Genomic DNA, 23621 nt, shown 5'->3' on the forward strand with positions numbered 1-23621 from the left:
CAATTTTCCAGATTTGGCCACGCCCAGCTGTCTCGCAAGCCCATGTTTTTTTTCTAGTCGTGCCCGGCCTTTTCGCAAGTTCCCACTCTCGACCGCTGTTCCTCCAATCAGGTTGTGTCCGGCTTTGCATTTGAAAACCCGGCTGGGCATAATCCAGCCGCCCTTCTTGAAGCTCCAAACCCGATTGCCAAGTTTCAATATCCCAAGCCGCTTGAATTTCATCAAGTGCTCGGATTGGGTGGATTTTCAACACGCCCAAACATTGCCCCCTCGATGTTGAACCTATTCCTAACAACTAAAATGAGTTATTAAAAATAGAAACTTCAATTCTCGCAAGTGCACGAACCATTTATAGTATAGCTTATGAAATACGAGGTCGATCCCACGGAGAATGGTAACTTGGTTGCAAGTTAAACTACTTAGAATGATGGAAAAACTGAAAACAAAGAAACAAACTAACTAACAATTGGCAAGGTCTAGGACAGAATCCTAGCACCACACACGCACTCGAATGGGGGGTTTTTGTTGTTTAAATGAAAACAAGAGAATGAAATGGAAGTGCTGGAAGTAAACAATGGCAGCAATGAACAAGTTGTGAAACAATGATTGAGAAGTGTTAGAGCCTTGGAATCTACCACTAGTCTTCCTATCCAAGTTATGAATGCATAGAAATTGACTCAAGCTTCATTAACAATAGATTATCGCATACAAGCCTATGGTATCTAGGTGCAGGATGCATGATTCTCCTAAGGCATGTAATTGTGCATGGTATCTACACAACACGTGATCTCTAATATGCAACCTAAGCATGGTATCTACTTAGAATAAAGCATATAAGAGTCATTAAGTTCCTTGAGAATATGATAATCACACAAGTCCTAGAACATGGTATCTGTCCTAGTCAACCTATGGTTATTAACCCCTTGAATGATTCTTAGGCCATTCATGTGTTGCTTGTGAAAGGAGAGTAGAATTGGTGAATCTAAACCCCTTCCCAACCTGTGCTAGATGCATAAAATCCTAGTTAGCTACTCCAAGAAAACATACATCAAGCACATAATAAGCTGGAGATTAACAACTTGATAATGAAAGCAAGGAAATCAATTAACTATGAAATCATCCATAACATTGAATATTCATGACTAGGGCTTCATCCTAAGCCCTAACAAAATGGATTAGTTAAACATAATTATGAATACAGAAGATAAGAAATACATAGGTAGAATAAAGAGAATAGAAGAACTAGCTGGTGGCAGCAAGGTAGTTTCCAGGACAGCTCCCAGCTCTCCCTCCTTTGCAGCTAGCTCTCTCTCTCTCTTTGTGGTGAATCTGAATGTGTGTATGGAAGTAATGGATGAAGTGAATTGTGTCTGGGATGTGGAATGGAAGTGGTATTTATAGGGAGAAGGAAAGGGGAATTCTGAATTGAATATGACTAATGCATACAACACTTGTATTTAGATAATCAGAATTGGTTGCTGCACTAATAAATCCCACCAGCAGCCATAGGTCATCTTCATGTCAGCATGATCAAGCATCCATCCAGAAACCAATAGCTCATGCCTAGCTCACCATGACCAAGCATCCATCAGCTCATCCTCATGTCAGCATGATGTGTATTTTGATGGGCTCACGGATTGGGTTTGGCTGAATCCAAATATGACTTTAAGATATCCATTTTGAAGTTCAGAATGTCTCTGATCCAACCACACAAGTATTGGCCCAATCCAAGCTCGGATGAAGAAGATAAGTCCGAAATGAACTTCTAACTCAATATCCAGTTTTTGCACGTTTTGCACCATTTTGCTTCAAAAGCAATCTCTTGCTGCCTTCAACCTATAGAACACACAAACATAGGTAAGTGACTTGAAATAAAGAGAAACTAAACAAAATTACTAAGTAACGAAGGCATGCAAATGTGTGAAATTATGAACTTATCAAATACCCCCAAACTTAGACTTTGCTAGTCCTCGAGCAAACAAAATAAAACTACAACTTAGAAAACAGAAAATAAGCAGCTAGCCTTCCAAACAATATCCTCAAAGAATCATCAAAGTATATGGTTCCAAAGAAACACAACAATCACAATCTAAGTTCCACACATGATTCAAGAGTGTGCAAAGCTTACAATGACATCCTTAAGTGTAGTGTGTGAATGCCAAATCAGAACAACACCTGCAACTCAAATAAGTACATGCGCACACACTTAAAGCACAATCAAGAATTTCGAGCCCCATAAGCTCATTATGAAATCAGCTCTCCACAGTAATACCACACATTACCAAGGATCAAAAGGACTTTACAAGGGTTGTAATGAGGCTTAGGGTAGTGGTTGAATGAAAGAGGAGACATGGAGATATAACAACATTTTGAGCACAACTAAAGCATAGGTAAAAGCATGAGAGATTACTGAACTTTGTAACAAGCAAGGAACACATACATGAGCAGATTTTCAACATAATTTCAGCACCTTCAAATGTGTTATTTGGCCTAATTTTGTGGCTCTTTACCCTAGATCACCATGATCTTTCCTTATAACACCCTAGGGCCGTGACTACATTGGTCACACTTCATTACCTCTTTTGATTAGTTAACAATACCCCAAAACTTATTTCTTTTCAACACTTGGGTTACAGCACTAATGACTCAGTTTTGCTCCAAAAACCTTGCAATCTTTATGACTCTCCTTTAAAGATAGCTTTAATTGCTCAAAGAATAGGTAAAGATAAGAAACAGAGATTTATTATGGTAGAAATGGTTTACACAAAGAAAGGCTTAACGTAGGCTCAAATGGATTGACTAGGGATGAATACATGTAGAGGGATGGTTAGAAAGGCTCAAACGATTTAAACATGGCCTAAATCACTTCCTAAGCATTGTATGGCAACAGAATGTCTCAAGAGATATTCAAATAAGTTCTAGAGCATGAAACCAAGATCATGAAATAAGCAGAATTGCATAACATCTCCAAGTAGCAAGAAATTGGACTAACTTGGCAAAGTGCTCAATAAGTGCAAGGATGGCATGCAAGACAAAGTTCACTCAGAATCACACATAGGCCTTAAACAATGACTATCAATTTCTGAAAAAACCATATTAGTATTAAATCCAAGTCTTATCATAGGTGTTTGGAAGGATAACGAAACAACACACAAAATCCTGCGTTATTAGACACTAGACACACTTAAAAAATTTAAAATTTGACAATAAAACAACATAACTGAATCCTTCCCCCCAAACTTAAATGAAACATTGTCCTCAATGTTTAGAGTATAAGAACAAGCAATGCCTCATAAATGAAAGGAAAGAAGATAAGGAAAAGACATAACCAAATGTTAGAGTTCAGAAAACAACTCCCCTTTGAAGCGATTAGGACGCAAGCAAGCTCCTTGCACGTTCTATCTTCTCCTCATCACCTTGGGTTGCCTCCCAAGAAGCGCTAAGTTTTATGTCTTCAGCCGGACGTCCAAACTTTGGTGAGCTTCAAGAGAGTGGTGGAGGCTCCTTGAGTGCTTGAGACTCAATATTGGCATCAAAGTTGGCATCAAAGTAAGGTTTCAACCGATGTCCGTTCACCTTGAAGGTGCTGCCATCCTTAATATTTTGAATCTCCACTGCGCCATGATCAAACACATTAGTAATAACAAAAGGGCCAATCCACCGAGAACGAAGCTTACCTGGGAAGAGCTTAAGGCGTGAATTGAATAAGAGAACCTTCTGCCCTTCCTCAAACGTCTTCCTAAGAATCTTCTTGTCATGATACTGCTTTGTTTTCTCCTTATAAAGCTTAGCGTTCTCATACGCCTCATGTCGCAACTCCTCCAACTCATTGAGTTGAAGCCTCCTCTTTTCACCAGCAGCTTTCATGTCAAAATTGAATGCCTTGATCGCCCAATAAGCCCTGTGCTCAAGCTCCACTGGTAAGTGACAAGGTTTACCAAAAACAAGTCTATATGGAGACATACCTATGGGGGTCTTATAAGCTGTCCTATAAGCCCACAATGCATCCTCCAAACGCATGTACCAATCCTTCCTTGTGGTGTTCACTGTCTTCTCAAGTATGTGCTTAATCACCCTATTGCTTATCTCAACCTGCCCACTAGTTTGAGGATGGTAGGGTGTTGCCACCTTATGCTTGATTCCATACTTCTTCAAGAGTGCTGCAAAAGCTTGGTTAACAAAATGGGAGCCACCATCACTAATGATTGCTCTTGGTGTGCCAAACCTTGTAAAAATATTTCCTCTGAGAAAACTGATCACAATCTTAGCATCATTAGTTCTAGTGGCAATGGCTTCCACCCATTTGGAAACATAATCGACAGCAACTAATATATATTCAAATCCATAAGAAGTAGGAAAAGGGCCCATGAAATCAATTCCCCAAACATCAAATATATCAATGACTAAGATATTAGTGAGAGGCATCTGATTTCTAGCATGCAAATTACCCATCCGTTGGCATCTATCACATGAAGCACAAAATGTATAAGCATCCTTAAAAAGGGTAGGCCAAAAGAAACCTGATTGTAGCACTTTGTTGGCAGTCTTCTTTGCTCCAAAATGGCCTCCGCATGCATGGGAGTGACAAAACTCTAGAATGCTCTTAAAATCACCTTCAGGCACACACCTTCGAATTACTTGGTCCGGACAATGCTTGAATAGGTATGGATCATCCCAAAAGTAGTATCTTGCTTGTTTCCTAAGCTTGTCACGTTGGAATGTAGATAACCCTGTAGGGAGTTCGTTAGTGCATAAGTAGTTAACAATATCAGCAAACCAAGGCAATGGATTAAGAGAATTCAAAGCACAAATAGAGAAGAGTTGCTCATCAGGGAAGCTTTCACGCAATGGCAGTGAATCCTCCTCTTCATTAGATACATGCACCAATCTACTCAAGTGATCAGCCACCACATTCTCACTTCCTTTCTTATCTTTTATCTCCAAGTCAAACTCTTGCAACAAGAGGATCCATCTAATGAGGCGTGGCTTGGCATCCTTTTTAGCTAACAAGTATTTCAATGCTGCATGATCAGTGTAAACAATGACCTTGTTAGTAATCAAATAAGATCTGAACTTCTCTAAAGCAAATATGACAGCTAATAACTCCTTCTCTGTGGTGGAATAGTTGAGTTGGGCATCGTTGAGGGTTCTACTAGCATAGTAGATGGCATGTGGCTTCTTATCAACTCGCTGCCCCAAAACAGCTCCAACAGCATAATCTGAGGCGTCACACATCAGTTCAAAAGGCAAGCTCCAATCCGGTGGCATAATGATTGGGGCAGTTGTGAGCATCATTTTCAAAGCATTGAAAGCATTCTCACAGTTTTGATCAAACACAAAATCCATGTCCTTGGCAAGGAGATTGCACAAAGGCCTTGCAATCTTAGAAAAATCTTTAATGAAACGCCTATAGAAACCTGCATGGCCAAGGAAAGAACGTACTTCTTTGACAGAAGTAGGTGAGGGCATAGAAGCAATCAAATCAATCTTAGCTTTATCTACCTCAATTCCATTACTAGAGATGACATGACCAAGAACTATGCCTTGGTTAACCATAAAATGACATTTTTCCCAATTAAGCACAAGGTTATTTTGTTCACATCTAGCCAACACCTTAGATAAGTTATGCAAACATTGATCAAAAGAATCACCAAAGACAGAGAAGTCATCCATGAATACCTCAATAAACCTTTCTACCATGTCGGAGAAAATGCTCATCATGCACCTTTGGAAAGTGGCTGGGGCGTTGCAAAGACCAAAGGGCATCCTCCTATAAGCAAAAGTACCAAAGGGACATGTGAAGGTTGTCTTCTCTTGATCTTCTGGGGCTATGGCGATTTGGTTGTAACCTGAATATCCATCAAGGAAGCAATAGTGGCTATGGCCAGCCAATCTCTCAAGCATTTGATCAATAAATGGAAGAGGGAAGTGATCCTTGCTTGTTGCTGTGTTGAGCTTCCTATAATCAATGCAAACTCTCCAGCCCGTGGTCATCCGTGTTGGTACAAGCTCGTTTGCTTCATTCTTCACCACTGTGATACCTGATTTCTTGGGGACAACTTGTATTGGGCTCACCCATTTACTGTCAGAAATAGGGTAAATAATACCAACATCTAAAAGCTTCATTACTTCTTTCCTTACCACCTCCTTCATGTTTGGATTGAGACGTCTTTGGGCATCCCTCTTAGGCACTGCATTGTCCTCCAATAGTATCCTATGCATGCACGATGTTGGGCTTATGCCTTTGATATCTGCAATGCTCCATCCAATCGCAGTTTTGTGCTCTTTTAGAACCCTCAAAAGCTTCTTCTCATCATTTGGTTCGAGGTGTGAGGCAATGATAACAGGTAGAGTCTCACTCTCACCTAAATAAGCATATTTAAGGTGTGTTGGCAATTGCTTTAATTCCAACTCCGGTGCCTGCACAATAGAAGGTAAAACCTTATTAGTAGGTGCGGGTAAAGATTCAAATTGGTTTGCATACCTCTTTCCCACTTCTATGTAGCTATCCATGCTGCAAACAAGCTCAAGAAGTAAAGGAGAGATCACAGCCTCTAATCTGTCCACTTCTTCTTTCCTTATGCTTTGTGTGATGCATGCTTCAATAGGCTCCAAATAACTCATTGGCAGTGCTTCTTTCACCATATTATCAATTGCATCAAGCTGGAAAACTTCATGCTCATCACTTGGAAACTTGGAGGCTTCAAACACTTTGAATGCTATTGTCTCATCAAACACGTTCATAGTCAATGTACCCTTCTTCACATCAATAATTGCACCGGCAGTTGCCATGAATGGACGACCAAGAATGAGTGGTAACTGATTGTCATGAATTGGTGCTTCTTCCATTTCCAACACCAAGAAATCAGCTGGCAAAATCAGCTCTTCTACTTTCACCAAAACATCTTCTAGAATGCCCCTAGGGTACCTGATAGTTCTATCTGCCAATTGAATGCTCACAGATGTGGCTTGCAACTCACCAAGGTTAAGTTTCTCATAAACATGATATGGCATAAGGTTAATGGATGCACCAAGATCAAGCAAAGCTTTTTGAAACTTAAAATCACCAACTATACAAGGTATAGAAAATGAACCTGGATCCTTTAGCTTTGGAGGTAGCTTTCTTTGTAAGACTGCACTAACCTCTTCACTTAATGCAACCTGTTCATGCTCTTTGAATCTCCTCTTGTTAGTGCATAGATCCTTCAAAAATTTTGCATATTTTGGAATCTGAGCAATGGCATTGAGCAATGGGATGTTGATTTGCACTTTCTTGAATATTTCCATTATCTCATCCAAGCCTTGATCTTTCTTTGACTTTGATAACCTGCTGGGAAAGGGTGCAATAGGCCTAAAAGCATTAGATGAAATTGGAACTTGATTAGCATTAGATGATACCTTAGGGCCTGTGCTCTTTCCAAGAGAATTGAGGGGCTGTTTGGTGGAACCTGTGGGCTGCCCTTGTGGTGGCTGAATGATCTCCACGTTTTCTCCATCTTCTTGCTCTTCATTGGCATCTCCAACCTTATTATCAACTTGTTTACCACTTCTCAAGATGTGCACTGCTTTAACTTGCTCATGATGCCTTGGATTCACCTCCGTTTGGCTTGGAAAAGTTCCGGATGCTCTATTGCTCATGGAGGATGCAATCTGCCCAACTTGCACTTCTAGTTTGTTCACTGCATTTTGAAGATTCTGATTGGTTTGCATCTGTTGCCCCATGAACTTCTTGAACATGTCTTGCAATTCTCCCATTTGATCACCCCTTTGCTCTTGCACTTGTTGGGGAGCTTGCTGGAATTGCCTTTGTTGTATTTGAAATCCTGGGGGAGGTCCTTGAGATTGTTGCACATTTGAATTATTGCTCCACCTGAAATTAGGATGATTTCTCCACCCCGGATTGTATGTGTTTGAGTAAGGATCATTCTGAGGATTCCTTCCTTGAAGGGCATTTGCTTGCTCTAGCATGTGCTTTGCAAAAGATTGGTCTTGAACTTCCTCTTTGCTTCCTAGAGGGCCAGTCACTGCCTGTTGAAGCAAAGAACACATAACATCAAGTTTTGCATTAATCTCATTATTAGTACTTACCTCAGAGACCACAGCTTTCATAGGAGCTCCTCTTCCTTTATTGTAGCTCCATTGTTGAGAGTTGGTACTCAAAGATTCAAAGAGAGTAAAAGCCTCATCTGCTGTTTTGTTCATCAGTCCTTCTCCACTTGTTGCATCTACCATCATCCTTTCGGAATCAAGCAAACCTTCATAGAAAGATTGCATTTGCATCCAACTCTCTATATTGTGGTGTGGGCAAGAACTCATCATCTCCTTGTACCTCTCCCAGCATTCATGAAAAGCTTCTCCTTCTCTTTGTGTGAAACCAAGAATTTCCTTTCTAATCTTGTTAGTCTTTTGAGCTGGAAAGAATTTCTGCAAAAACTTATTAGAAAGCTCATCCCAAGTACGAATTGAAGCATTAGGCAAAGAGTATAACCATGACTTAGCCTTATCTTTTAAACTGAATGGGAATAGCCTCATCTTAATCTGCTCATCATCAAGTCCTTGAATTTTGATTGTAGCACATATTTCAAAGAATTGCTTAACATGCATGTAAGGATCCTCAGTGGTATTACCATAATAAGTTGGAAGAAGATGAATCATACCACTTCTAAGCTCAAACCTGTCAATTGTGAGTTGAGGATAGACGATGCACGAAGGTTGATCAGTGACTTTGGGGATGGAAAATTCACGCAGGGGTTTCCTAGGTTGGACAACAAGCGCACCACCTCCTTCATCATTATTGTTGTTGTTTGGAATCTCTGCCATCTTGCTTGAACCTTCAGATTCGTAGCTCTCAGATTCAGCACTTAAAGAACTATAATTCCTCCTCAAACCAACACGTACAGCAAAAGTTCCTGGTGAAATTGGCTCAGAATCAGATTCGGACATATATGCACACACAAGAAACCAATTAGTGCCTTCAAATGGAGATAACAACTAAAAAGAAAAACAGAATACAGAAATAAAAACCAACGAAAACAAAAACAAAAACACTCAAAGTAATCTAACTATAGCACCATCGTTACCGGTTCCCCGGCAACGGCGCCAAAAACTTGTTGAACCTATTCCTAACAACTAAAATGAGTTATTAAAAATAGAAACTTCAATTCTCGCAAGTGCACGAACCATTTATAGTATAGCTTATGAAATACGAGGTCGATCCCACGGAGAATGGTAACTTGGTTGCAAGTTAAACTACTTAGAATGATGGAAAAACTGAAAACAAAGAAACAAACTAACTAACAATTGGCAAGGTCTAGGACAGAATCCTAGCACCACACACGCACTCGAATGGGGGGTTTTTGTTGTTTAAATGAAAACAAGAGAATGAAATGGAAGTGCTGGAAGTAAACAATGGCAGCAATGAACAAGTTGTGAAACAATGATTGAGAAGTGTTAGAGCCTTGGAATCTACCACTAGTCTTCCTATCCAAGTTATGAATGCATAGAAATTGACTCAAGCTTCATTAACAATAGATTATCGCATACAAGCCTATGGTATCTAGGTGCAGGATGCATGATTCTCCTAAGGCATGTAATTGTGCATGGTATCTACACAACACGTGATCTCTAATATGCAACCTAAGCATGGTATCTACTTAGAATAAAGCATATAAGAGTCATTAAGTTCCTTGAGAATATGATAATCACACAAGTCCTAGAACATGGTATCTGTCCTAGTCAACCTATGGTTATTAACCCCTTGAATGATTCTTAGGCCATTCATGTGTTGCTTGTGAAAGGAGAGTAGAATTGGTGAATCTAAACCCCTTCCCAACCTGTGCTAGATGCATAAAATCCTAGTTAGCTACTCCAAGAAAACATACATCAAGCACATAATAAGCTGGAGATTAACAACTTGATAATGAAAGCAAGGAAATCAATTAACTATGAAATCATCCATAACATTGAATATTCATGACTAGGGCTTCATCCTAAGCCCTAACAAAATGGATTAGTTAAACATAATTATGAATACAGAAGATAAGAAATACATAGGTAGAATAAAGAGAATAGAAGAACTAGCTGGTGGCAGCAAGGTAGTTTCCAGGACAGCTCCCAGCTCTCCCTCCTTTGCAGCTAGCTCTCTCTCTCTCTTTGTGGTGAATCTGAATGTGTGTATGGAAGTAATGGATGAAGTGAATTGTGTCTGGGATGTGGAATGGAAGTGGTATTTATAGGGAGAAGGAAAGGGGAATTCTGAATTGAATATGACTAATGCATACAACACTTGTATTTAGATAATCAGAATTGGTTGCTGCACTAATAAATCCCACCAGCAGCCATAGGTCATCTTCATGTCAGCATGATCAAGCATCCATCCAGAAACCAATAGCTCATGCCTAGCTCACCATGACCAAGCATCCATCAGCTCATCCTCATGTCAGCATGATGTGTATTTTGATGGGCTCACGGATTGGGTTTGGCTGAATCCAAATATGACTTTAAGATATCCATTTTGAAGTTCAGAATGTCTCTGATCCAACCACACAAGTATTGGCCCAATCCAAGCTCGGATGAAGAAGATAAGTCCGAAATGAACTTCTAACTCAATATCCAGTTTTTGCACGTTTTGCACCATTTTGCTTCAAAAGCAATCTCTTGCTGCCTTCAACCTATAGAACACACAAACATAGGTAAGTGACTTGAAATAAAGAGAAACTAAACAAAATTACTAAGTAACGAAGGCATGCAAATGTGTGAAATTATGAACTTATCACTCGACTTGCTTGGCTCGGATTCGGAGTAGAGGTAAGCAAATCGAAGCCCAAGACTTTTCAATTTCTGAATTTTGAAACTCTTTGCTTGCCTTGCACGTTATTTAAATTTTGAATCGGGTAGGAATTTAGGAAGACCCCAATTAAATTGGAGGGACTTTTGAACTTCCTATCCGTTAAAAACCCTAGATATTACAAATATCCAAGAGTTCTCCTTCATTTTCACATAAACACTTCCACCATAGCTATAGGCTTTTAGAAGGTTTCCTCTCAAAACCCATATTCTTTTTCCTTCAAATTCATCATTTCGCACACCGCATTCACCCGAATCAACATCAAACTTGAGATTTGCAAGCTTCTAGGTACGTTGCACTAATTCTTGGTTGATTTTGGCATGATTTTGATGCATTTGTAGCTTTCAAAATTTTAGAGTTGAAACTTTGAAGTATGAATAGTGCCATGATGTTCTTCGTGTTCTTGCTTTGAATCTTGCTTGCTTCACCATATTTTTCTTTGATTCGATTTTGCCTCATGTTTGTAGGATGGAATCCATTCCAAGTGAAAGCGCCCAATTTTTTGAAGACATGAAAGTGGCTATGGAAACTGATTTGGGCAAGCAAATCTTCGCCTACTACCTCAATGCTTTTCCCAATTCCGCCCAATACATTCTCGGCCCATTTTTCTCCGCCTATCCGGAGGAGGTGACGAGGGTATGGGTGACGCAGCCGAGGAATGGCCCAATTTATTTTTCAGACTTCACATGGGCAACCGTTTGGGAGAGCACCAAACCATTCAAAGGTTGGCCAACGGGAGGCCCCATAAAAAAGGATTCCGCCCCAAGTAAAGAAGCTCTTTCAAAGAAAGCATCATCCGCCGCCGGGAAGCCCGACCACTCAAGCTCGGCGGATGGAAAGTTTGATTGGTATCATTGGTTCAAGGCATTGGAACCAAAATTGAAGGGCCATTGGAAGAAAATTGGAATATATGATACATTACTCCTATGTGCGGAGAGCCCCTTTCCTTGCGACCGCTCTCTCATCATCGCGGCCCTATGCTTTTGGTCTTCCTCCACCAATTGCATGAGGCTCCGTTTTGGGATGATGACGCCCAACTTGCTAGACTTGGCCGCTATCGCCGGCCTTCGCCCTCATGGAGATGATTTCTCGGCCGCCAACCTTCCGGAATCCAAGGCGAGCTTAGATTTCCACAAGTCAAGCAAGACCTTTGGGAGTTGGGTGAAGACATATCTTGGCCATGGCGGAGAGCCCACCGATCCTCCTTCCATTAATGGCGTCTCCTACATTGAGCATGTGGCTTTCCTTGTCATGTGGCTATGCAAGTTCTTGGCGTGCCCAAAATCCGGCGGGATTACTAAGGAGTTCCAAACCTTGGCGGAGGTACTTGTGGATGGCCATCAAGTGGCCATGGGCCCAATTTTTCTTGCCTATCTTTATAGAGGGCTCCGCGAGGTAATTGCTAAACCCATGGATTATCATGCTTCTGGCCCTATATGGATTTTTCAGTTGTGGCTCCAGCTTTATTTTCCGGAGCTAAGTCCAACCTCCGTTTGCCCCAACGATAAATCTCTTCTCGGCCTGCCCTTGCTCAACGCCCCACGCCGGAAGCATTATGTTGAGGATTGCTTCCGATTTTTCTATGGGTGCCAAGATAGGACTAGGGAGCATCTCTCCATTTGTCTAGACCACCGTTTCCCAGATTATCTAGCCTTGGATCTTTCCTCATTTCCTACAGCGGAGACGAAAGAGGAAAGACATAATATGTGGGCAAGCATCCTCATCAGTCGAGATCTTCCATCCGGCCTAATGGTGAACAAAGGTGGCAACTATCATTGTGGTGGTGAGCTCTATTATCCCGCCGCCGCGGGTTACCAACTTGGTTTTATACAGAGCATCCCAATACCACCTATGGATTCCGTCAACCTACTTTCATCTTGGCGGGCGGAATTTAAGGATGCAAAAGAAGTCACTACCTTGACAAGTTTCAACCAAGACTTGGTGAAATCTTTTAGCATTCCGATTAGAGATCCCCGATTTGGTGACTCCGATATTTTCGTCCATTGGTGGAAAAAGATGTCGGCCAATTGGTTTTCTAAGCCATGCTCGGAGATTGAAGATAGGATCTTCAAACATTGCCCGTGCTCATTGGCCTACAAACAAGAGAAAGAGAAAAAGAAGGCCCAAGCAAAAGGTAAAATATTTATACTTCTCTTCATTTTAATTCTGGCTATATTCCTTCTTTCTAACACTTCAAATCTCATAGCTGACACCACCGAGAAGGAAAATCCTCCCGCCGACATTATTGAGAAAGAGGGCTCCACCCATCCCGCCGATGCCAATTCTGGGCGGGGCGTGAAGAGGCCCAACGCCCCCATCCAAGGTAGGCTATTCTCCATGATTTTTTTATTTCCAAATATTCGCACTTCTTATTTTCTGAAATTTTTTTTTTATATGGGCACCTTTAAAAGTTTAAACCCTCAAATTTTTAGGAGATACGCCCGCCGAAAATATTGTGCCCTCACGAACATTCCTTCGGCCCAGAAAAGTTCCTCGGAACCTCTCACCTCAAGGTTTGGCCGTGCACTTTTTTTTTTTTGTTTTTTTTTTTGATAAAACATACTTGTTGCAGGTTCCCCAAGGCCGGTGGAGCATCCTTCTCCTTCTCACTCGATCGGGGCCGTGCAATCGGCCACTACTTCTTCCGTCGCTCCGGTAAGCTTATATCTCTACATTCTTTCATTTATTAATTTTAGAAGGCCCGAGTTCACCTTTATGCCCAAAAATGTAGGAAGCTCAACCTTCCGCACCTGAGACGGAAATCGGGGCGCAAGTCATGCCCCCGGTGGTCGAAGATGAGGTAAGCCCAATTCTTTGGCCGCTTGAATTTCTTTTTTACACAACACTTCTTTTATGCTCAGTAAATTTTCAAACTTAGTCGGCCGAGGTCAATACTAATGGGCACCCGGAGGAGGCTTCCATGGGGTCACACGAGACTATTCCCATGCATGATGATCACGCCCGTGAGCACGTGGCTGAGCTAACCGAGGAGGACTTCCCACACGTTCCGAACTCTCAGGTTCATTGAAATTTCATACATTAAAAATTTCTTTTACACTTGCCCCCAATTTCTTATTTTCAATGTTTGCACATGCTAGCGGGCCACTTTCGGCCCCGACCTTTCTTCAGCCGACACTACGGCCGTTGAGGCCAACTTTCAGCCTCTTTTTGCCATGAGTTCGGACCCCCTCTCAACTTGCCCTCTCGAGGCGCCTCGAAGTAGCCCGACTTTTCAGGTGATATTATTATCCTTTGTCACTTTTCAAAGCTTTCTAGTTGCTAGAAAACTCATACTCTCCTTATTTAGGCGGATGTGGTGGAGTCTACCACTATCCCGGTCGACTCTACGGTTGTCACCAGTAGTGCGCCTTCCACTACTCCCACCGACGGAAGTGCACCACTTGAGCCTATCCTTATGTTGACCTCGGAGGCTCCCGCCTTGGTGGTTGATATTATTCCGCCCGAACTTCTACTTGAGGTAAGCCCCAAAGCTTTCATACTTTTTTCAAATATATGGGCCATTATTATAACTCTTATGCCCTTTTGCCAGGTTGGAGAGTCTTCACCCCTTATTCCCGCCGAGACTATCACGAGTCCACCGGCGGAGGATGGAAGAAGCTTGGCCATGGTCCCTCACGAAGAAGCCCCTCTACCATTCCCTGATCAGGTATGAAGAGTGAAATACAAGTCTTTATATGCAATTTTACTTTCCCCACTTGAAAGGAAAAAATATAACGCCCATTATTTTTCTTGTAGCCCTCCGGTGATATTTTCGACTTTCTTGATCAGTGGGATGCATCCATATCTTCGGCGGAGGCTTCTACCCGCCTTGCCACTTCTTCCACTACGACCGGGGCCTTACCAGATTCTGGGGCTGAGGCCCTACTTCGGTCATACAGAGATAGAGACCTCGTATCCTTGGAGGACAAGGATGAGAGGGCCAAGCTTAAGGGCGCCATTGAGACTTTGGCGAGCTCGGGCTTCTTCCCAGATCCACGCTCGGCGGCCATGATCACCTATCTCTTTGGCCAAGTGGAGAAGTTTGCCCCCCGTCGTCGTTCTCTTCTAGAGGAGCAAAGGCTGGGCCAAGCCTTGGAACAGCGGATTACCTCATGTAGTGCAACCATGAGGAAGGAGATTGAGATTGTCCGCCAGATGCAACAGGAGGCCGCGGACATCGATGAGCAGATGAGGCAGCTTCAGGAGAGGAAGGCCGCCATTGTTGCCAGAGTCTCCGAGATTGCTCGGAGCAATGGGCCTCTCGAGGCTCAACTTCGACAGGACGCGGCGGCAGCGGGAGCGTACCGAGAGAGGAAGTTGACACTTCAGTCTACCTTGTCGGTCGGAGATACCGCGATGGAGAGCTTCAGGACTGCCCTTCGCACCCTTTTTCCTGATGCTTAGGTTCATACTTGGCCATTAGTTGGCCCATTTTGTACTTAGCTAGTTTCTTTTAGTTGGTCACCACATGTGGTAGAACTAGCTTAGTTTTTTGTGGATGCTTAGGCCATTGCTTGGCCCCATTTTGTAGTACACTTTTGCCCACCTATATATATATGACACATTTTGGAAAGGATCCTTTTATAATGACCACCTTTCCAATAAAAATTGCTATTTCACTACACAAAATTCCTTTGCGGCGGACTATTTTTCAGCCATCTCCCAAATCGTTGGGTAATATTTTTTCAAAAATCGACCATTGATCGGAGAGTCATGGACCCGACCATTTTGGTCACTTAACTTGTAAGCCCCCTTCCCTAAGACTTGGTGGACAAGAAATGGGCCTTCCCAGGTTGGAGACCATTTGCCAAACTTTGGATCCTTTGATCCCACCGGAAGAATGGTCTTCCATACTAGATCTCCAACTCCAAAACTCTTGGCCTTGGTTCTCTTGTCGTATGCTCGAGCCACCGCCTCTTTTTGGGCCCTCAATTTTTCTAAAGCGCCCAACCTAACTTCATCGAGGTCATCTAACTCTTGCGCCATGGCTTGCTCATATTCGTCCTTACTCCATTCGGCGTGACGAACTACCCTTAAAGACTTGACCGAAATCTCGAGTGGTAGGATAGCATCATGGCCGTAGGTGAGGGCGAATGGCGTCGTTTGTGTGGCAGACCTTTTTGAAGTTCTATATGCCCATAGAGAATTGGAGAGAAGAGAATGCCATTCCTTGGGATTATTGTCTATCATTTTTTCCAAAATCCCTTTTATCACCTTATTGCTAGCTTCCGCTTGGCCATTTGATTGGGGATTATATGGAGTGGATTGGACCATCCTAATTCCCCAATTCTTTGCGGCCGCTTGAACAGCCACGCCCATGAAAGCCGTTCCTCGGTCGGTCATGATGGACTCGGGCAAGCCAAATCGGTGGATGATATTCTTCTCAATAAATTCTATCACCTCGACCTGGGTAACTTGCTTGAGTGGAACGGCCTCCACCCACTTTGTGAAAAAGTCGGTAGCCACCAATATGTACTTATGGCCCTTGGATGACTTTGGGTGGATTTGGCCAATCACATCCATTGCCCAACCTTTGAAAGGCCACGCCCTGACAATTGGATTCATTGGTCTGGCCGGGACATGTTGGATTGGCCCATGCTTTTGACAATCTTTGCAACCCTTAGCATATTCAATGCAATCTTTGAGGATGGTCGGCCAATAATAACCGTGCCTCCTTAAAAGCCATCTCATCTTGATGCCAGCTTGATGGGCACCGCATATCCCTTCGTGGACCTCAGTCATTGCTACGAGTTGTTCCTTTTTGCCCAAACATTTCATGAGCAAGTCATCGGAACCTATGCGGAACAATACTTCATCTCTTATCACATAATATTGGGCCCTCCGCCGAACTTGTTGACTATGTGATCCATTTGGAGATTTCAAATATTGCACTATGTCGTGCCTCCAATCTTCCGGGGCTATGGTTAACACCATGACTTCCGCCGGAGCCCCTCTTTCAAAGACGGAGGAGAGTGATCGTTTCTCTACCTTAAAGAGCTCCTCAGAGAGCCCCTCGGAGATTTGCACTCCGGATGCTAATTGGGCCATAGCGTTGGCCTGAGAGTTATGTTCCCTTGGTAGGTGAGTGAGTCTCACATCATCAAAATCTTCCATCAATTGGCTGGCCAAGGCATGATACCCGAGCAAAGCTTGGCTAGTCACCTTGTAGTCTCCGGACAATTGTTTTAAGACCAACATTGAATCTCCCATAACCGACACACTATTTACCCCAAGTTCTCTCAAGATTTCCAACCCGATGATCAGGGCCTCATATTCGGCCTGATTATTGGTACAATTAAAGTCTAATTGAAACGAATAACGAGTTCGGAATCCTTGGGGCGATTCAATGATGATACCTGCCCCACCCATATTAGATGTTCGAGACCCGTCAAAATAGAGGCGCCATGGAAATAAACTCAACGTGCCCACCTCAAGGAAATCCATGTCTTCTATTTCAACACAAGGGTGGGCCGCCAAGAAATCGGCCAAAGCTTGCCCCTTGACGGCCTGCTGGGGCACATATCAGAAAGTGAACTCCGCCAAAGCCATCGTCCATTTTCCTATCCTCCCTCTAATGATCGGCCGAGTGAGCATGTATTTTATCAAATCAGTCTTGGCGATTATATGCACTACGGAGGGCAACATGTAATGCCTTAACTTGGTCGCGGTAAAGTATAGGACCAAGCAAAGTTTCTCCACCGGCGAATATTTCCTCTCGGTGGCCGTTAGAATTCGGCTGAGGTAGTATACCGCTTGCTCTTTCTTCTCATCGTTGTCTTGGGCTAACAAACTTCCGATGGAATTCTCCGCGGCCGAAATATATAATTTCAAGGGTCGGCCTCGCTTTGGTGGAATAAGCACCGGAGGATTGGCCAAGTATTCTTTAATGGCGTCAAATGCATTTTGGTGAGTCTCCTCCCACCGAAATTTCTCTTCATCCTTGAGTTTTAACAAAGATGAGAATGGCTCAACTTTTCCGGCGGAATTGGCTATGAACCTTCGGAGAAAGTTAATTTGGCCCAATAAACTTTGCACACCTTTCTTATTTTTGGGCGGGGGCGCATCAATAATAGCCTTGGCCTTATTTTTGTCAATTTCAATTCCCCTTTGGTGCACCAAAAATCCTAAGAAATTTCCGGCGGACACCCCAAAGGCACACTTCTTTGGGTTCATCTTCAATTGATGCCGCTGCATTCTCTCGAAAGCCGACCGAAGGTCTTCTAAGTGACCTAGTTTAGACTCCGACTTTATGACCACATCATCGATGTACACTTCTAAGTTTCGACCGATCATGTCATGAAAAATAGCATTCATTGCCCGTTGATATGTGGCCCCGACATTCTTTAGGCCAAAAGGCATCACCACATATTCAAAGGTTCCAATGGATCCGGGGCACCTAAAGGCTGTTTTGTGGACATCTTCCTCGGCTATAAAAATTTGGTTATAACCCGAGTGCCCATCCATGAAGGATAAAATTTCATGCTTGGCCGCCCCATCAACTAAAAGGTCGGCCATGGGCATGGGATATTCATCCTTGGGAGTTGCAAGATTAAGATTGCGAAAATCAACACATATTCTTATTGCTCCCGTTTTTTTCTTTACAGGTACAATATTTGAAAGCCACTCTACATATCTAGCTGGCCTAATAAATTTGGCTTTCACAAGCCTTACAATTTCTTCTTTAACCTGTAACTCTACTTCCGCCGACATTCGGCGGGGTGGTTGCTTGAAGGGCTTGAAATCTTCCACCATAGGTAGGCGATGCTCAACCAAGTCACGACTCAATCCGGGCATCTCGGTGTAATCCCAAGCAAAGCAATCCTTGAATTCTCTTAAAAGTTCTTCCATCTTGGCCCGAAGTTCTGGCTCCATTAAACCACTGATGTAGATCGGTCGATGGTTGTCTTCCGTCCCTAAGTTGATCTCCAACAGAGGGTCTTGGACTTCCGCCTTCGAATCATCCATCTCGGTTGGCGCCAACTCTACTTCCTCGAGCTCGAGTGCATCATCGTCCGGACCTTCATGAAGAAATTCCACCAAGTTAACAGTGGACCCATGCTCGGCCGCTCTTTCGGCCCAAAAACCGTATAGCCGTCTCAAAGTGTCTTCCACCGCGGCCTTCTTCTCTTCCTCTATGGTTGTGTCACTCATTTAGAGAGAAAAAATCAGCAATAGTGGGGCGCTCCCCATCTGCTTGGGCATCATGTGCCCCCAAGTCTATCAACTTTTGGGCCGAGACTCCCGTAGGTCGGCCGTTCCTATCTGACCCCATAAAATAAAGAGGCCCAATGTCATCCTCATAAAACTTTGCCTCCACCGCATTGGCGGAAGCCATAAAGGGCCGTCCATCGGCCTGAACAGTCTCTACACTCCCATCCTCGTGCCAAAATTGTAAAAATTGATGAAGTGAAGAGGGCACACACATGCTTCCATGGATCCAATCTCGGCCCAACAAAGCATTAAAATGGGCCGTTGTCTCCACCACAAAGAAAGCAGTCATTCTAACCTTTTGCCCCACTCGGACTTGAAGTGGGATAATTCCCTTTGAAGTCGTGGTGTCCCCCACGAACCCACTGACCGTTGTTTCGGTCGGAATCAATTCATCCGCGCCCTTTTTCAATTTTCTCATGATTGAGGCTGGGAGGATATTGACCGTAGCCCCCATATCTACAAGGACCTTGCTCATCGGGACTCCATCAAAATGAGCGCCCACGTATAAAGGCTTAAGGTGGGAGGATATTTTCTTGGTGGGCATCTCGTAGCACACCTTCTCTGGCAATTTCTCCTCCACTTTGGGCGCCACGATGCAAGGTTGGGCAGTCCCTTCCTTCGAAATTTCTCGGGCCATCTCGATTTCTTTGGCCCCTTCTATTTGGACCATGGACTCAACCTCATCAAAAACATCTCCGTCCATATAGTTGGGCTGATCCGGTCGTGCTTCAAAAAATAGTGGGAGTGTAACCACCATGGCGCTCACTTCGTCAAAATCTCCAAACTTGACCTTGCCCACTTTTAATTCGTTCTCAAACTTGGCCATCTCTTCTTTTCGTTCTTTCTCTAAGTGTTCCATAGCCTCCTCAGGTAGATCCTCTAGGTACTCGTCATCAGCATACTCCTCATCGTCCCCATAGATCTCCTCGTCGTCGGCCACCGAACCTTCGAGATTCTCTAATGGCTCTTTAGCTTCTTCCTCGGCCGTGTGCCCGGCCTCTCTTTCTACCATGTTGGCGTCGACCATGACTTGGTCTTCTTCGGCCCCAGGTTTGCTTAATATCTCATGGGGCTCATCCCCAGCTTCTTGGACCATGTTTTGGTCCTTTTCTTCTTCTTTCTTCTCAACCTTGGTGGACTGAGCAACTTTAGTTACGGTCGGGGCCTTGGCGATCAGAGGCTTGCTTTTGGTTTAAGTCGCCCTCATCTTCTCGCCTTTCAAAGGTGTATCTCCCTTCATCTTGGTTGGCCTACTGACTTCAACTTTGGAGTTATTTGCCTCAAAAGCCCCAGTCAAATGGGCCTCCAACTCCGAGATTGGCTCTTCCGGGGCCGTGACCACCACTCGGCCATTCACCCATTCTCGGCGTATTCTTATTTCCTCGGCCGCTGCTGCCTCCAAGGAAGCCACGGCGTCGGCCTTGGCCAGCTCTAATTCCTCCAACCGAAGCTTCTCTCGAAGTTCGACCAATCGGTCAAGTTGAGCTTGCCTCTTGTCCGCCCACTCTAACTCAGCCTTGCAAGTGGTAGCATATTGCCTCTGAGCCCTTCTTGTTTGAGTCTTACTCAAAGCTATTGGGGGAAGCTTTGCACCCCTGCTTCTATACCATTGGCCCACCTTAGTGTTTGGCACCTTGAAAGTTGGAACACCATTACCATCTGCTGGGCGGGGTCTCGATACATAGGCCACATCTCGGCTTTTGCCCTCGCCCACCGAGATCCACATGCTTCTATTTTGGCTTGAGTTTGGCGAATCAACGTCTCCATACCTTAAAGGGGCATGTTGATTTCTCCTCTTAGGCTGATATCTCGGCCTCTCATACCTATCTTGGTACTCATGCAATGGCCGTTTGTTCGGCCTCATTTCCATCCCGCCCCTTGGGCTATGTGGGCCGTAATTCTCGGCCGGACTTGTTATCACATTCTTTTCGAAACCCCTAGATCTGCCTACTTGGACTTGATCCTTGACTTGCTCCTTAGTTGGTTCCTTGGTCGGCTCCTTGAGTTTTGGCTGGACCACCTCGAGAGTTACCTCGCATTGGCATCGACTGCATAGCACAATTGCCTTTGGAGGTTCTTCCTTGGTCGGGACCTTGGCCACCTCTGAGTACATTTTGGCCTTGCCTTTCGCCTTAGGATCCGCCAGGATTTCCCTTGCCCTTCTTTCCGCCGCAGCCCTTGCCGAGCCACCCAAGTCCAACCTTGACCTCGGTTGGTCTGGCCTTGGGAAGTTGGCATTCACCATGTTGACTTGAGCATTTGGGAAGGGATTCTGGTCGACACCCATTGCAGCTTTCTCCGGAAATTTCAAGATCTTTCGATCGATGAGATCCTGCACGGCATTCCGAAAAACAAGACAATTGTTAGTCGTATGAGACCACACATTGTGAAACTTGCAATAAGTTTTATTTCTAAGTTCATTGGCCGACGGAATATCATGATCATTAGACAATTTTATGATCTTCTCTTTCAAAAGTTGGTCGAAGATTTGTTCGGCTTTAGAAATATCAAATGTGTAGGACTTTGTCACGACCGCCTTTTGGGAGGTTCCACTAAACTTGGAAATTTGGGCCGTTGTCGGCCTTTGATCTTTAGAGGCTTTAAACAAAGCCTTGCACACATATGGCCCTTTGGCCACAATCTCGGCCAAGTTTACCTCGGCCGACTCTTCCTCCTCTTCTAAGTAAACTTCATCATCCATTTCTTCCAAGTCTATGTCTTTAATGTCCACCGCGTGGACCGCCGTAGTTCTAGGCCCGGAAGGTTTGGTCGAATTCCCATAGAAGGTTGGCCGAGGTGCCGGCCGCCCCTTTTGTTGCTCTTCTTTTAGAAGGGCTTCATATCGGTCCACCCGAAGTAGGAGATCATAAATGTCGCGGAACTCAATTCCTTCGAATTTCTTTCGGAGGTCGAGCAACAATCCCCCTTGGGCCAATTTCGCAAACTCGTGCTCCGGCATGTTGACCGTGCACCTAGCCCTTGCCTCTCTGAATCGCCCCAAATATTCTTGAACTGACTCATTTTGCTTTTGGCTTATTTTCGCCACGTCGGCCATTGAGACTTCTGGCTCCGGCCGATAGAATTGCTCATGGAAGATTTGCTCCATGACTTGCCAATTTGGGACGGAGTTTTGTGGAAGCTTGACATACCACGAGAAGGCTGCCCCCGTAAGGGTACTTGGAAATAACCTTAGTTTCAAGCCCTCGCGATGCCCAATCTCTGCACATTGGGCCGTGAATCGGCCAATATGTTCTACGGTCGACTGAAGCCCATCTCCCGAAAATAGTGCAAAATCCGGAACCTTGAAGCCCCTCGGAAATTCCTCTTGATCAAAGTGCTCCGGATATGGCCTTCGGTAGACTGGCCTACCAATCCTCCTAGCATGGGGTACCATATCTTGAATCATTTGTTCGACCGCACCTCGGTCGATTGCTTGATTTCCTAGCAACGGGTTATTTGCATTCCCGCCGAGATTATTCCAACCACCGACTCCGACAAATTGGTTGATATGAGGCCCAGCAAAATTGGCTCCGGCCCCTTGGTGAGCTTGTGGGCGAAATTGATTATATGGCGGGAACACTTGAAATTGGTTGGCCGCCGCATATGGGTTGTTGCCCATCGGCGGAACATTAATCGCTGGGGCTGGGTTGCCCCCAGCTGGTGGATTAGGTTGGGGCGGATTAACTCCAAAGACATTTGGTTGGGCCTCCATTTGAGGCCCCGCTGCCGGTACTCCATTTTGCGCCCCTTGGTTCCCATTTTGGCCATTTTGTTGGCCTATCCATCGATCAAACCTTTCATTGATTTGAGCATTTTGAGTGACCATCGTTTGTGCCATTGTCTCCATGACACGCATGAGTTGTTGGAGTTCCAATGAAGTGGCCGGATTCGGCCTCAAGACTGGTCCCCCAATGACTTCCGTAACATCTTCGACTAACACTTGATCGTGGCCGACAGCCGTGGCTCGGCCGGGGCCATTTTGCTCTTGTTGAGCGGTCGGAACATTTTGTGGCTGAGTATTCATAGGGAGTGATCCAGCCATGCTTGCCTCTGATTCCGACCGAAGTCTAGATTCTTCAGATTCTTGATCTCTTCTAGGATTCCTCCTAGTGTTTACGACCATACAAAACCTAGTGGTCCCACCGGGCGTGCCAAATTATGTTTCCCTCTTTTCGGCCGAGTAGGCCGATTGAAGGAGTTTTTGGTCCTTCTTCTTTTGGATGCGGGGCGTGCCACCACCAAGCCCCGAATTTGGGCTTGAATGGAATGTGAGTAGATGGATGTGTTGCGCTTCTAACTTCTGATCAAACGATTGATCGGCCAAGCAAGGAACCTCCTCTTGGCCTAGGTTCTTTCACTTCCTCGGGCTCGAGGATGGTCAGGTTTCGTACGGATGTTTTTATGATTTTTAAGGTTTTAAGTAAAAATAATGCAATTAAACTAAATGTGCGTATAAACGTAAAGACAAGAATTGAGGTGCGATAAAATAAATCAAAGCGATAAATAAAGCGAGAATGAAAATAAAAGCGATAAGAACAATAAGAACGATAAAATAGAATAGACT

The 23621-nt window shown here is 44.1% G+C and overlaps 1 non-coding gene across 1 annotated transcript; it reads left to right on the forward strand.

Moving 5' to 3' along the window:
* The first annotated feature begins 8290 nt into the window (after positions 1-8290).
* Positions 8291-8397, forward strand: LOC148296994 (small nucleolar RNA R71). Its single transcript, XR_015834211.1, has one exon. It is a non-coding gene; the product is annotated as a small nucleolar RNA R71 (small nucleolar RNA).
* The last annotated feature ends 15224 nt before the right edge of the window (positions 8398-23621 follow it).

This window comes from Prunus avium, chromosome 2 (assembly GCF_965620075.1).
Source record: "Prunus avium chromosome 2, drPruAviu1.hap1.1, whole genome shotgun sequence".
In the NCBI taxonomy this organism is placed as follows: Eukaryota; Viridiplantae; Streptophyta; class Magnoliopsida; order Rosales; family Rosaceae; genus Prunus; species Prunus avium.